Source organism: Cololabis saira, unplaced genomic scaffold, assembly GCF_033807715.1.
Source record: "Cololabis saira isolate AMF1-May2022 unplaced genomic scaffold, fColSai1.1 scf118, whole genome shotgun sequence".
In the NCBI taxonomy this organism is placed as follows: domain Eukaryota; kingdom Metazoa; phylum Chordata; class Actinopteri; order Beloniformes; family Belonidae; genus Cololabis; species Cololabis saira.
This window is the reverse complement of record NW_026906282.1, coordinates 78,418-92,023: the sequence shown is the minus strand read 5'-3', so window position 1 is coordinate 92,023 and position 13,606 is coordinate 78,418. Positions and strand designations below refer to the sequence as shown.

The 13,606-nt window shown below is 40.4% G+C and overlaps 12 non-coding genes across 12 annotated transcripts; all 12 read right to left on the bottom strand.

The window, feature by feature from the left end:
• Nucleotides 1-278: 278 nt before the first annotated feature.
• LOC133438671 (U1 spliceosomal RNA) lies at nt 279-442 on the bottom strand. Its single transcript, XR_009781735.1, has one exon. It is a non-coding gene; the product is annotated as a U1 spliceosomal RNA (small nuclear RNA).
• Nucleotides 443-1,253: 811 nt separating this feature from the next.
• On the bottom strand, nt 1,254-1,417 carry LOC133438660 (U1 spliceosomal RNA). Its single transcript, XR_009781725.1, has one exon. It is a non-coding gene; the product is annotated as a U1 spliceosomal RNA (small nuclear RNA).
• Nucleotides 1,418-2,216: 799 nt separating this feature from the next.
• LOC133438661 (U1 spliceosomal RNA) lies at nt 2,217-2,380 on the bottom strand. The gene has a single exon (XR_009781726.1). It is a non-coding gene; the product is annotated as a U1 spliceosomal RNA (small nuclear RNA).
• An 831-nt stretch (nt 2,381-3,211) lies between these two features.
• On the bottom strand, nt 3,212-3,375 carry LOC133438670 (U1 spliceosomal RNA). The gene has a single exon (XR_009781734.1). It is a non-coding gene; the product is annotated as a U1 spliceosomal RNA (small nuclear RNA).
• Nucleotides 3,376-4,186: 811 nt separating this feature from the next.
• LOC133438659 (U1 spliceosomal RNA) lies at nt 4,187-4,350 on the bottom strand. The gene has a single exon (XR_009781724.1). It is a non-coding gene; the product is annotated as a U1 spliceosomal RNA (small nuclear RNA).
• A 799-nt stretch (nt 4,351-5,149) lies between these two features.
• On the bottom strand, nt 5,150-5,313 carry LOC133438676 (U1 spliceosomal RNA). The gene has a single exon (XR_009781740.1). It is a non-coding gene; the product is annotated as a U1 spliceosomal RNA (small nuclear RNA).
• An 839-nt stretch (nt 5,314-6,152) lies between these two features.
• Nucleotides 6,153-6,316, bottom strand: LOC133438665 (U1 spliceosomal RNA). Its single transcript, XR_009781729.1, has one exon. It is a non-coding gene; the product is annotated as a U1 spliceosomal RNA (small nuclear RNA).
• Nucleotides 6,317-7,157: 841 nt separating this feature from the next.
• On the bottom strand, nt 7,158-7,321 carry LOC133438681 (U1 spliceosomal RNA). Its single transcript, XR_009781744.1, has one exon. It is a non-coding gene; the product is annotated as a U1 spliceosomal RNA (small nuclear RNA).
• Nucleotides 7,322-10,176: 2,855 nt separating this feature from the next.
• LOC133438668 (U1 spliceosomal RNA) lies at nt 10,177-10,340 on the bottom strand. Its single transcript, XR_009781732.1, has one exon. It is a non-coding gene; the product is annotated as a U1 spliceosomal RNA (small nuclear RNA).
• A 799-nt stretch (nt 10,341-11,139) lies between these two features.
• Nucleotides 11,140-11,303, bottom strand: LOC133438653 (U1 spliceosomal RNA). The gene has a single exon (XR_009781718.1). It is a non-coding gene; the product is annotated as a U1 spliceosomal RNA (small nuclear RNA).
• An 805-nt stretch (nt 11,304-12,108) lies between these two features.
• On the bottom strand, nt 12,109-12,272 carry LOC133438658 (U1 spliceosomal RNA). Its single transcript, XR_009781723.1, has one exon. It is a non-coding gene; the product is annotated as a U1 spliceosomal RNA (small nuclear RNA).
• Nucleotides 12,273-13,117: 845 nt separating this feature from the next.
• Nucleotides 13,118-13,281, bottom strand: LOC133438657 (U1 spliceosomal RNA). Its single transcript, XR_009781722.1, has one exon. It is a non-coding gene; the product is annotated as a U1 spliceosomal RNA (small nuclear RNA).
• Between the last annotated feature and the right edge of the window lie 325 nt (nt 13,282-13,606).

Genomic DNA, 13,606 nt, shown 5'->3' with positions numbered 1-13,606 from the left:
CTTCTGGGATTCAGTTTGACACCTGTGCAATATGTGAACAGTAAACATGGAATTTCAGCGATTTTGAATTTTAAAAAAGACATGTAAAATTGGAGAAGTTAAATGGAAAATAACTTTTCAGTCAATTCACTGGATAAACAAAACCTTGAAAACATTTCTTTCATTTTACATTATTTCTTTGCAGATGACTTTTGAGTTGTGGAGTCTCCTAGCTGCCAATTGTCATTGATAACAGACATGATATTTATTGATGAGTTATTTTTTATTCAACATTTGATCAGGGGAGAGCGCGAACGCAGTCCCCCACTACCACAAATTATGCAGTCGAGATTCCCACATTTGGGGAATTCGCAAAGGTCAGCACAGCCGAAGTGCAATGGCTTAGCCTCGCCTTGGGTGAACCACCTTCTTGATCAAGGTATCTCCCCTGCCAGGTAAGTATGAGTTGTACACATCTGGGCTTGGGTGGTCCTTACCACACACACCAAACTCACTGACGGTGTCAGGACGCCATCTAAAACCTCTTTTCTTATCATTTTATTCCATTTTATTTGTTATTTAAGCGTACTCTTAAATTAAATACTTATGATTTGTTATTTACTGTTTAATTGTGTCTTTCCACTTTTAATGTTGATGTAAAGCACTTTGAATTACCTTGTGTTGAATTGTGCTATACAAATAAACTTGCCTTGCCTTGCCTTGCCTTGCCTTGCCTTGCCTAAAACAGTGAATGTATAAACTCCGATGTTGGCATCACGATTGCCCCTACCGTGAGGCAGGAGAACTACGTGCCTCACTGTCCGCCTCTCTCCAGCCGCTTTCCGACTCAAGAAACACGTACAGTGGAGAAAAGCTGTATATTAAATAAACTATGTAAATTCAGTTCATACAGCAAAAGTGTTTTAACACTTTAATAGTTACAATACGGTCTCACTGTCAGCACAGTTAGCCGAGTGGCTGCGCAATCCATGGTGAGGCTCATCTGGCTGCAGCCTCTCTTTTCAATATGTGAACAGTAAACGTGGAATTTCAGCGATTTTGAATTTTAAAAAAGACATGTAAAATTGGAGAAGTTAAATGGAAAATAACTTTTCAGTCAATTCACTGGATAAACAAAACCTTGAAGACATTTCTTTCACTTTACATTATTTCTTTGCAGATGACCTTTGAGTTGTGGAGTCTCCTAGCTGCCAATTGTCATTGATAACAGACATGATATTTATTGATGAGTTATTTTTTATTCAACATTTGATCAGGGGAGAGCGCGAACGCAGTCCCCCACTACCACAAATTATGCAGTCGAGATTCCCACATTTGGGGAATTCGCAAAGGTCAGCACAGCCGAAGTGCAATGGCTTAGCCTCGCCTTGGGTGAACCACCTTCTTGATCATGGTATCTCCCCTGCCAGGTAAGTATGAGTTGTACACATCTGGGCTTGGGTGGTCCTTACCACACACACCAAACTCACTGACGGTGTCAGGATGCCATCTAAAACCTCTTTTCTTATCATTTTATTCCATTTTAGTTGTTATTTAAGCGTACTCTTAAATTAAATACTTATGATTTGTTATTTACTGTTTAATTGTGTCTTTCCACTTTTAATGTTGATGTAAAGCACTTTGAATTACCTTGTGTTGAATTGTGCTATACAAATAAACTTGCCTTGCCTTGCCTTGCCTTGCCTAAAACAGTGAATGTATAAACTCCGATGTTGGGATCACGATTGCCCCTACCGTGAGGCAGGAGAACTACGTGCCTCACTGTGCGCCTCTCTGCAGCCGCTTTCCGACACAAGAAACACGTACAGTGGAGAAAAGCTGTATATTAAATAAACTATGTAAATTCAGTTCATACAGCAAAAGTGTTTGAACACTTTAATAGTTACAATACGGTCTCACTGCCAGCAGTTAGCCGAGTGGTTGCGCAATCCATGGTGAGGCTCGTCTGGCTGTAGCCTCTCTTTTCAATATGTGAACAATAAACGTCGAATTTCAGCCATTTTGAATTTTAAAAAAGACATGTAAAATTGGAGAAGTTAAATGGAAAATAACTTTACAGTCAATTCACTGGATAAACAAAACCTTGAAGACATTTCTTTCATTTTCCATTATTTCTTTGCAGATGACTTTTGAGTTGTGGAGTCTCCTAGCTGCCAATTGTCATTGATAACAGACATGATATTTATTGATGAGTTATTTTTTATTCAACATTTGATCAGGGGAGAGCGCGAACGCAGTCCCCCACTACCACAAATTATGCAGTCGAGATTCCCACATTTGGGGAATTCGCAAAGGTCAGCATAGCCGAAGTGCAATGGCTTAGCTTCGCCTTGGGTGAACCACCTTCTTGATCATGGTATCTCCCCTGCCAGGTAAGTATGAGTTGTACACATCTGGGCTTGGGTGGTCCTTACCACACACACCAAACTCACTGACGGTGTCAGGACGCCATCTAAAACCTCTTTTCTTATCATTTTATTCCATTTTATTTGTTATTTAAGCGTACTCTTAAATTAAATACTTATGATTTGTTATTTATTGTTTAATTGTGTCTTTCCACTTTTAATGTTGATGTAAAGCACTTTGAATTACCTTGTGTTGAATTGTGCTATACAAATAAACTTGCCTTGCCTTGCCTTGCCTTGCCTTGCCTTGCCTTGCCTTGCCTTGCCTTGCCTAAAACAGTGAATGTATAAACTCCGATGTTGGGATCACGATTGCCCCTACCGTGAGGCAGGAGAACTACGTGCCTCACTGTGCGCCTCTCTGCAGCCGCTTTCCGACAAAAGAAACACGTACAGTGGAGAAAAGCTGTATATTAAATAAACTATGTAAATTCAGTTCATACAGCAAAAGTGTTTGAACACTTTAATAGTTACAATACGGTCTCACTGCCAGCACAGTTAGCCGAGTGGCTGCGCAATCCATGGTGAGGCTCATCTGGCTGCAGCCTCTCTTTTCAATATGTGAACAGTAAACATGGAATTTCAGCGATTTTGAATTTTAAAAAAGACATGTAAAATTGGAGAAGTTAAATGGAAAATAACTTTTCAGTCAATTCACTGGATAAACAAAACCTTGAAAACATTTCTTTCATTTTACATTATTTCTTTGCAGATGACTTTTGAGTTGTGGAGTCTCCTAGCTGCCAATTGTCATTGATAACAGACATGATATTTATTGATGAGTTATTTTTTATTCAACATTTGATCAGGGGAGAGCGCGAACGCAGTCCCCCACTACCACAAATTATGCAGTCGAGATTCCCACATTTGGGGAATTCGCAAAGGTCAGCACAGCCGAAGTGCAATGGCTTAGCCTCGCCTTGGGTGAACCACCTTCTTGATCAAGGTATCTCCCCTGCCAGGTAAGTATGAGTTGTACACATCTGGGCTTGGGTGGTCCTTACCACACACACCAAACTCACTGACGGTGTCAGGACGCCATCTAAAACCTCTTTTCTTATCATTTTATTCCATTTTATTTGTTATTTAAGCGTACTCTTAAATTAAATACTTATGATTTGTTATTTACTGTTTAATTGTGTCTTTCCACTTTTAATGTTGATGTAAAGCACTTTGAATTACCTTGTGTTGAATTGTGCTATACAAATAAACTTGCCTTGCCTTGCCTTGCCTTGCCTTGCCTTGCCTAAAACAGTGAATGTATAAACTCCGATGTTGGCATCACGATTGCCCCTACCGTGAGGCAGGAGAACTACGTGCCTCACTGTCCGCCTCTCTCCAGCCGCTTTCCGACTCAAGAAACACGTACAGTGGAGAAAAGCTGTATATTAAATAAACTATGTAAATTCAGTTCATACAGCAAAAGTGTTTGAACACTTTAATAGTTACAATACGGTCTCACTGTCAGCACAGTTAGCCGAGTGGCTGCGCAATCCATGGTGAGGCTCATCTGGCTGCAGCCTCTCTTTTCAATATGTGAACAGTAAACGTGGAATTTCAGCGATTTTGAATTTTAAAAAAGACATGTAAAATTGGAGAAGTTAAATGGAAAATAACTTTTCAGTCAATTCACTGGATAAACAAAACCTTGAAGACATTTCTTTCACTTTACATTATTTCTTTGCAGATGACCTTTGAGTTGTGGAGTCTCCTAGCTGCCAATTGTCATTGATAACAGACATGATATTTATTGATGAGTTATTTTTTATTCAACATTTGATCAGGGGAGAGCGCGAACGCAGTCCCCCACTACCACAAATTATGCAGTCGAGATTCCCACATTTGGGGAATTCGCAAAGGTCAGCACAGCCGAAGTGCAATGGCTTAGCCTCGCCTTGGGTGAACCACCTTCTTGATCATGGTATCTCCCCTGCCAGGTAAGTATGAGTTGTACACATCTGGGCTTGGGTGGTCCTTACCACACACACCAAACTCACTGACGGTGTCAGGATGCCATCTAAAACCTCTTTTCTTATCATTTTATTCCATTTTATTTGTTATTTAAGCGTACTCTTAAATTAAATACTTATGATTTGTTATTTACTGTTTAATTGTGTCTTTCCACTTTTAATGTTGATGTAAAGCACTTTGAATTACCTTGTGTTGAATTGTGCTATACAAATAAACTTGCCTTGCCTTGCCTTGCCTTGCCTAAAACAGTGAATGTATAAACTCCGATGTTGGGATCACGATTGCCCCTACCGTGAGGCAGGAGAACTACGTGCCTCACTGTGCGCCTCTCTGCAGCCGCTTTCCGACACAAGAAACACGTACAGTGGAGAAAAGCTGTATATTAAATAAACTATGTAAATTCAGTTCATACAGCAAAAGTGTTTGAACACTTTAATAGTTACAATACGGTCTCACTGCCAGCAGTTAGCCGAGTGGTTGCGCAATCCATGGTGAGGCTCGTCTGGCTGTAGCCTCTCTTTTCAATATGTGAACAATAAACGTCGAATTTCAGCCATTTTGAATTTTAAAAAAGACATGTAAAATTGGAGAAGTTAAATGGAAAATAACTTTACAGTCAATTCACTGGATAAACAAAACCTTGAAGACATTTCTTTCATTTTCCATTATTTCTTTGCAGATGACTTTTGAGTTGTGGAGTCTCCTAGCTGCCAATTGTCATTGATAACAGACATGATATTTATTGATGAGTTATTTTTTATTCAACATTTGATCAGGGGAGAGCGCGAACGCAGTCCCCCACTACCACAAATTATGCAGTCGAGATTCCCACATTTGGGGAATTCGCAAAGGTCAGCATAGCCGAAGTGCAATGGCTTAGCCTCGCCTTGGGTGAACCACCTTCTTGATCATGGTATCTCCCCTGCCAGGTAAGTATGAGTTGTACACATCTGGGCTTGGGTGGTCCTTACCACACACACCAAACTCACTGACGGTGTCAGGACGCCATCTAAAACCTCTTTTCTTATCATTTTATTCCATTTTATTTGTTATTTAAGCGTACTCTTAAATTAAATACTTATGATTTGTTATTTATTGTTTAATTGTGTCTTTCCACTTTTAATGTTGATGTAAAGCACTTTGAATTACCTTGTGTTGAATTGTGCTATACAAATAAACTTGCCTTGCCTTGCCTTGCCTTGCCTTGCCTTGCCTTGCCTTGCCTTGCCTTGCCTTGCCTTGCCTAAAACAGTGAATGTATAAACTCCGATGTTGGGATCACGATTGCCCCTACCGTGAGGCAGGAGAACTACGTGCCTCACTGTGCGCCTCTCTGCAGCCGCTTTCCGACACAAGAAACACGTACAGTGGAGAAAAGCTGTATATTAAATAAACTATGTAAATTCAGTTCATACAGCAAAAGTGTTTGAACACTTTAATAGTTACAATACGGTCTCACTGCCAGCAGTTAGCCGAGTGGTTGCGCAATCCATGGTGAGGCTCGTCTGGCTGTAGCCTCTCTTTTCAATATGTGAACAATAAACGTCGAATTTCAGCCATTTTGAATTTTAAAAAAGACATGTAAAATTGGAGAAGTTAAATGGAAAATAACTTTACAGTCAATTCACTGGATAAACAAAACCTTGAAGACATTTCTTTCATTTTCCATTATTTCTTTGCAGATGACTTTTGAGTTGTGGAGTCTCCTAGCTGCCAATTGTCATTGATAACAGACATGATATTTATTGATGAGTTATTTTTTATTCAACATTTGATCAGGGGAGAGCGCGAACGCAGTCCCCCACTACCACAAATTATGCAGTCGAGATTCCCACATTTGGGGAATTCGCAAAGGTCAGCATAGCCGAAGTGCAATGGCTTAGCCTCGCCTTGGGTGAACCACCTTCTTGATCATGGTATCTCCCCTGCCAGGTAAGTATGAGTTGTACACATCTGGGCTTGGGTGGTCCTTACCACACACACCAAACTCACTGACGGTGTCAGGACGCCATCTAAAACCTCTTTTCTTATCATTTTATTCCATTTTATTTGTTATTTAAGCGTACTCTTAAATTAAATACTTATGATTTGTTATTTATTGTTTAATTGTGTCTTTCCACTTTTAATGTTGATGTAAAGCACTTTGAATTACCTTGTGTTGAATTGTGCTATACAAATAAACTTGCCTTGCCTTGCCTTGCCTTGCCTTGCCTTGCCTTGCCTTGCCTTGCCTTGCCTTGCCTTGCCTAAAACAGTGAATGTATAAACTCCGATGTTGGGATCACGATTGCCCCTACCGTGAGGCAGGAGAACTACGTGCCTCACTGTGCGCCTCTCTGCAGCCGCTTTCCGACAAAAGAAACACGTACAGTGGAGAAAAGCTGTATATTAAATAAACTATGTAAATTCAGTTCATACAGCAAAAGTGTTTGAACACTTTAATAGTTACAATACGGTCTCACTGCCAGCACAGTTAGCCGAGTGGCTGCGCAATCCATGGTGAGGCTCATCTGGCTGCAGCCTCTCTTTTCAATATGTGAACAGTAAACATGGAATTTCAGCGATTTTGAATTTTAAAAAAGACATGTAAAATTGGAGAAGTTAAATGGAAAATAACTTTTCAGTCAATTCACTGGATAAACAAAACCTTGAAAACATTTCTTTCATTTTACATTATTTCTTTGCAGATGACTTTTGAGTTGTGGAGTCTCCTAGCTGCCAATTGTCATTGATAACAGACATGATATTTATTGATGAGTTATTTTTTATTCAACATTTGATCAGGGGAGAGCGCGAACGCAGTCCCCCACTACCACAAATTATGCAGTCGAGATTCCCACATTTGGGGAATTCGCAAAGGTCAGCACAGCCGAAGTGCCACGGCTTAGCCTCGCCTTGGGTGAACCACCTTCTTGATCATGGTATCTCCCCTGCCAGGTAAGTATGAGTTGTACACATCTGGGCTTGGGTGGTCCTTACCACACACACCAAACTCACTGACGGTGTCAGGACGCCATCTAAAACCTCTTTTCTTATCATTTTATTCCATTTTATTTGTTATTTAAGCGTACTCTTAAATTAAATACTTATGATTTGTTATTTACTGTTTAATTGTGTCTTTCCACTTTTAATGTTGATGTAAAGCACTTTGAATTACCTTGTGTTGAATTGTGCTATACAAATAAACTTGCCTTGCCTTGCCTTGCCTTGCCTTGCCTTGCCTTGCCTAAAACAGTGAATGTATAAACTCCGATGTTGGGATCACGATTGCCCCTACCGTGAGGCAGGAGAACTACGTGCCTCACTGTGCGCCTCTCTGCAGCCGCTTTCCGACAAAAGAAACACGTACAGTGGAGAAAAGCTGTATACAGGGCCGGCTCTACCTAATTTAGTGCCCTAGGCGAGATTGCTCTCCGGCGCCCCCGCCCACCCCCCCGCCTCCACACACACACAATTAAATTACACCAGCCAAATGAACAATCACAACAGTTTAATTTGAAAAACAACAGCAAACTTTCAAGTATTGAATGACAGCAGCCAAAAGAACAATCACAACAGTTTAATTTGACAGCAGCAAACTTTCAGGTAACTCTTTCCACAGTGTCTTTCACTTAAACTAAAACTGTACACGTCTGGACTTCCTTGCAGCAAAAGCATCTATGGTATCATCAAATGACACCTGCCTAGACACTTCTCTCCATTGATTAACTGTCTATGGAAGTAGTGGTGATGGCAACTTCTCCCATCTCCTCTTTTGGGGAATTCAAAGTCAGATTTCAGCTGATATGGCCCTCTGTGGTCTAATTCCACCCTCACCTTATCAGACAGGGAAGGCCAGTCAGCAGGGTCCAATGGTGCTGCCTTGAGAGATTTTTCATGGACTTGAGGATGTGTTGATGGGCCTGGGGTGTCCTCAGGCCGTGGAACATTGCACGCTGCGCTTGTCCCTTCACCTGCAAGAAAATCAAACACACATGCAAATATAAATATTAATCCTTCAGTATTAGTAAAGTCACAATGATTTACAAATTACAAGACATCAGGCAAAAAACACATCTTAAGCATGAATTAGGAATAACAATTGTATTGTTCAGTGATGTGACTACAACATTTAATTACAGAACTCACCTGCTTCATGCTGACTTGCAGAGGTGGGTGGTATGGTTGACGTAGTAGTGCTGCTGCTGCTGCTGCTGCTGCTGCTGCATGATGCCTGACTTGTAGCTGTATTCAAACAGAGCACATCTATACTGTCACAACACTGCATTAAGTTTGTTGTGTCAATCTCAATTGATTTTAATGACTAAAAATTATATTTATTGTCATTACTAACAAGGTTGTACCATTCAGTAACAACAACAATAGCATAGTAGTGTGTCAGAGACCACAAACAATTGGATAAACTTACACTTACATGAGAGTGGTGTTCCTGTGGATGTGTGATCAGAAGGCCCCTCTCCAGAAGCTGTTTGAGGTGTCAAATATTTTTTGAGTGCATCTAGACAGACAGAGTAAATGTATTAAAACAAGTAATAATAATAATAATAATTATAATAATAAAAAACTGCTGCAGTTTGCATTTTCATCACTTGGCTACTGATTTTCAGCACAATATCAAACGTGATAAGACAGTAAAACTATGCACCAGCAGCAGCAACTGTGTCAGTGGGCACACAGGTGTTATTATACTAGTGATGACTATGGTAAAGTAAATTTTCAACTCGACCAAACATAATAACTAGATGAAACTGAAATAAAATACCAAATCAGACTGGACATCCAGGCAGGCAGAGATGATAACTGTGTAGAAAACTAATTAAAACTCATCACAAACATAAACAGCGCCGGTGTAGTGCGCATTTCACATTAAACAAGCTAGCAAGCTGCTATGTGCTAGCGAGCTACCACAAATAAAACGTCTCTCCACACAAAACGGCATAATTAAAAAAAAATGTTAGGCCTACAGGCTAATGTTACCTTTATATTGCGACTTCTCCTCTTCTTTTCTTCTCTTTCGGTTCTGCGCACCCGAGGGCTTAGACGGCCTTTTCATCTCTTAAATAACAAAAAAATCACCTGTCTGTGACCTGACTGAGCCCAGCTCTGACTCTGAGGTGCGCCGCGCGCAATGCGCGCACCCGTCATGTGATTCAGCAGCTGCAGCACCACATTTTAGGAACGTCATTGTTTATTCATTTGTTAATATTTATTATTTTCAAAAGAGAACACACAAAGGAGGGCGACTGGTCATAGTATATTATTTTTATTTTTTATTTTTTTTATTTTTATTTTTTTTCCCTCGAGGCGCCATCTGCTGGAGGGGGCGCCTCGCGGCGCCCCCTCCAGCAGATGGCGCCCTAGGCGACCGCCTATATCGCCTATGCCTAGAGCCGGCTCTGGCTGTATATTAAATAAACTATGTAAATTCAGTTCATACAGCAAAAGTGTTTGAACACTTTAATAGTTACAATACGGTCTCACTGTCAGCACAGTTAGCCGAGTGGCTGCGCAATCCATGGTGAGGCTCATCTGGCTGCAGCCTCTCTTTTCAATATGTGAACAGTAAACGTGGAATTTCAGCGATTTTGAATTTTAAAAAAGACATGTAAAATTGGAGAAGTTAAATGGAAAATAACTTTTCAGTCAATTCACTGGATAAACAAAACCTTGAAGACATTTCTTTCACTTTACATTATTTCTTTGCAGATGACCTTTGAGTTGTGGAGTCTCCTAGCTGCCAATTGTCATTGATAACAGACATGATATTTATTGATGAGTTATTTTTTATTCAACATTTGATCAGGAGAGAGCGCGAACGCAGTCCCCCACTACCACAAATTATGCAGTCGAGATTCCCACATTTGGGGAATTCGCAAAGGTCAGCACAGCCGAAGTGCAATGGCTTAGCCTCGCCTTGGGTGAACCACCTTCTTGATCATGGTATCTCCCCTGCCAGGTAAGTATGAGTTGTACACATCTGGGCTTGGGTGGTCCTTACCACACACACCAAACTCACTGACGGTGTCAGGATGCCATCTAAAACCTCTTTTCTTATCATTTTATTCCATTTTATTTGTTATTTAAGCGTACTCTTAAATTAAATACTTATGATTTGTTATTTACTGTTTAATTGTGTCTTTCCACTTTTAATGTTGATGTAAAGCACTTTGAATTACCTTGTGTTGAATTGTGCTATACAAATAAACTTGCCTTGCCTTGCCTTGCCTTGCCTAAAACAGTGAATGTATAAACTCCGATGTTGGGATCACGATTGCCCCTACCGTGAGGCAGGAGAACTACGTGCCTCACTGTGCGCCTCTCTGCAGCCGCTTTCCGACACAAGAAACACGTACAGTGGAGAAAAGCTGTATATTAAATAAACTATGTAAATTCAGTTCATACAGCAAAAGTGTTTGAACACTTTAATAGTTACAATACGGTCTCACTGCCAGCAGTTAGCCGAGTGGTTGCGCAATCCATGGTGAGGCTCGTCTGGCTGTAGCCTCTCTTTTCAATATGTGAACAATAAACGTCGAATTTCAGCCATTTTGAATTTTAAAAAAGACATGTAAAATTGGAGAAGTTAAATGGAAAATAACTTTACAGTCAATTCACTGGATAAACAAAACCTTGAAGACATTTCTTTCATTTTCCATTATTTCTTTGCAGATGACTTTTGAGTTGTGGAGTCTCCTAGCTGCCAATTGTCATTGATAACAGACATGATATTTATTGATGAGTTATTTTTTATTCAACATTTGATCAGGGGAGAGCGCGAACGCAGTCCCCCACTACCACAAATTATGCAGTCGAGATTCCCACATTTGGGGAATTCGCAAAGGTCAGCATAGCCGAAGTGCAATGGCTTAGCCTCGCCTTGGGTGAACCACCTTCTTGATCATGGTATCTCCCCTGCCAGGTAAGTATGAGTTGTACACATCTGGGCTTGGGTGGTCCTTACCACACACACCAAACTCACTGACGGTGTCAGGACGCCATCTAAAACCTCTTTTCTTATCATTTTATTCCATTTTATTTGTTATTTAAGCGTACTCTTAAATTAAATACTTATGATTTGTTATTTACTGTTTAATTGTGTCTTTCCACTTTTAATGTTGATGTAAAGCACTTTGAATTACCTTGTGTTGAATTGTGCTATACAAATAAACTTGCCTTGCCTTGCCTTGCCTTGCCTTGCCTAAAACAGTGAATGTATAAACTCCGATGTTGGGATCACGATTGCCCCTACCGTGAGGCAGGAGAACTACGTGCCTCACTGTCCGCCTCTCTCCAGCCGCTTTCCGACTCAAGAAACACGTACAGTGGAGAAAAGCTGTATATTAAATAAACTATGTAAATTCAGTTCATACAGCAAAAGTGTTTGAACACTTTAATAGTTACAATACGGTCTCACTGTCAGCACAGTTAGCCGAGTGGCTGCGCAATCCATGGTGAGGCTCATCTGGCTGCAGCCTCTCTTTTCAATATGTGAACAATAAACGTGGAATTTCAGCGATTTTGAATTTTAAAAAAGACATGTAAAATTGGAGAAGTTAAATGGAAAATAACTTTTCAGTCAATTCACTGGATAAACAAAACCTTGAAGACATTTCTTTCACTTTACATTATTTCTTTGCAGATGACCTTTGAGTTGTGGAGTCTCCTAGCTGCCAATTGTCATTGATAACAGACATGATATTTATTGATGAGTTATTTTTATTCAACATTTGATCAGGGGAGAGCGCGAACGCAGTCCCCCACTACCACAAATTATGCAGTCGAGATTCCCACATTTGGGGAATTCGCAAAGGTCAGCACAGCCGAAGTGCAATGGCTTAGCCTCGCCTTGGGTGAACCACCTTCTTGATCATGGTATCTCCCCTGCCAGGTAAGTATGAGTTGTACACATCTGGGCTTGGGTAGTCCTTACCACACACACCAAACTCATTGACGGTGTCAGGACGCCATCTAAAACCTCTTTTCTTATCATTTTATTCCATTTTATTTGTTATTTAAGCGTACTCTTAAATTAAATACTTATGATTTGTTATTTACTGTTTAATTGTGTCTTTCCACTTTTAATGTTGATGTAAAGCACTTTGAATTACCTTGTGTTGAATTGTGCTATACAAATAAACTTGCCTTGCCTTGCCTTGCCTTGCCTTGCCTTGCCTTGCCTTGCCTTGCCTTGCCTTGCCTTGCCTTGCCTAAAACAGTGAATGTATAAACTCCGATGTTGGGATCACGATTGCCCCTACCGTGAGGCAGGAGAACTACGTGCCTCACTGTGCGCCTCTCTGCAGCCGCTTTCCGACACAAGAAACACGTACAGTGGAGAAAAGCTGTATATTAAATAAACTATGTAAATTCAGTTCATACAGCAAAAGTGTTTGAACACTTTAATAGTTACAATACGGTCTCACTGTCAGCACAGTTAGCCGAGTGGCTGCGAAATCCATGGTGAGGCTCATCTGGCTGCAGCCTCTCTTTTCAATATGTGAACAGTAAACGTGGAATTTCAGCGATTTTGAATTTTAAAAAAGACATGTAAAATTGGAGAAGTTAAATGGAAAATAACTTTTCAGTCAATTCACTGGATAAACAAAACCTTGAAGACATTTCTTTCACTTTACATTATTTATTTGCAGATGACCTTTGAGTTGTGGAGTCTCCTAGCTGCCAATTGTCATTGATAACAGACATGATATTTATTGATGAGTTATTTTTATTCAACATTTGATCAGGGGAGAGCGCGAACGCAGTCCCCCACTACCACAAATTATGCAGTCGAGATTCCCACATTTGGGGAATTCGCAAAGGTCAGCACAGCCGAAGTGCAATGGCTTAGCCTCGCCTTGGGTGAACCACCTTCTTGATCATGGTATCTCCCCTGCCAGGTAAGTATGAGTTGTACACATCTGGGCTTGGGTGGTCCTTACCACACACACCAAACTCACTGACGGTGTCAGGATGCCATCTAAAACCTCTTTTCTTATCATTTTATTCCATTTTATTTGTTATTTAAGCGTACTCTTAAATTAAATACTTATGATTTGTTATTTACTGTTTAATTGTGTCTTTCCACTTTTAATGTTGATGTAAAGCACTTTGAATTACCTTGTGTTGAATTGTGCTATACAAATAAACTTGCCTTGCCTTGCCTTGCCTTGCCTTGCCTTGCCTTGCCTAAAACAGTGAATGTATAAACTCCGATGTTGGGATCACGATTG